The sequence below is a fragment of the Heloderma suspectum genome, chromosome 1 (assembly GCF_057233095.1).
Source record: "Heloderma suspectum isolate Gila_16-S chromosome 1, 16-S_ref, whole genome shotgun sequence".
Classification (NCBI taxonomy): Eukaryota; Metazoa; Chordata; class Lepidosauria; order Squamata; family Helodermatidae; genus Heloderma; species Heloderma suspectum.
Window position 1 is genome coordinate 60,797,501 of NC_139458.1, and position 1,303 is coordinate 60,798,803.

Here is a 1,303-nt window from a genome sequence, read left to right on the forward strand (position 1 = left end):
CATTCTGATGCATGCATACGTTCCATTGTAATGAATGGGAAGGTCAAGTAGGCAAGAACCAATATGTTCTTTAGAGTTTATGTGAGCCAGGATCACAGTACCTCTCTCATAAAAATGAATAGTGAAATATGGTAGATTTTCATATTTGTTTAAAAAAGAATCTAACACTGTACTACTCTTCAACATTGCAACTGAATCATGATTACTCTGGAATACAGGATGAGGAAGTATTTTTTTATTTATTGGAGCTCTGGAAGAATAGATAGAAAAAATATGCTCACATGTTCTGGCCATTGCTGACAAATAGTAATTAGGAATAATTCTCTGGATGTTCCAATAATATACTATATTGTTTGTGCTATTATCAACAAGATGCAAAATTCTCCACTGATACTAACCTGAGGGGAACAAACCATCCAAAAAAAGACAGAGAGAGAGGAAGTACTGTAAATGAAAATTATAGTGTCAAGAGGGCATTGTGCAATATAAACCCTATTTGTACTAAACTATGAATATAAAGGAGTTGTGCTATTTTTCTATATCACAATACTAATATGGTCATAATGAATTCCTTCTTTAACATGCAATGTTGAAGTGTTGCGATTTTCAACCATGTCTATGTTATGTAATGTGACTAAGATTAATATTTGCCATTTGCTTGGGAAGGAAAATTAAATGTGTAACTGATGGTGGCGGGACCATGTGGCACTTTTAAGCAGTGATCATTTGTATGAATCTCCATATTAAAATAATCTTTAATACTGATGTTGCCTGTATTAACTGTTCTTTTTTTCTTTTCTCTTTCTTTTCTCTTTTTTTGCACAGGAAAAAGCATTCTAAGTAATCAAATGGTTGCTATTCTAAATTAGCAGGCCTAATCTTAGAAAGATGAACAGATGTCTTGAAACCTAGTGCTCAGTATTTAACTGACAGATACATCATCTTTACAGGCCCTCAAGGAGATTTCTTCCTCCTGGAAAGCAATTGCAGAGATCAGACATGTCTTGAGATCCTGTAACACCAGGGATGTGATTATCTGACCATCATATCCCATACTGTATCTTACACATCAATAATTGAGCTTAGAGATTCTCATTTTGATTTAACAAGAATATGCTTACAATTCAGTACCTATTTTTGAGTTTTGCCTTTAAAGTTAACTATCAAGAAATATGAGTGTTAATATTAGATGATACAGTAGTAAGAAAAGACTAGAAGCCATTGAGTCCATCTTTCATTGGTAAGCAGAAAATTAAAATTGGGGTGATATCAGCACTCAGTTCACTTTGCTTCCTTATGTGTG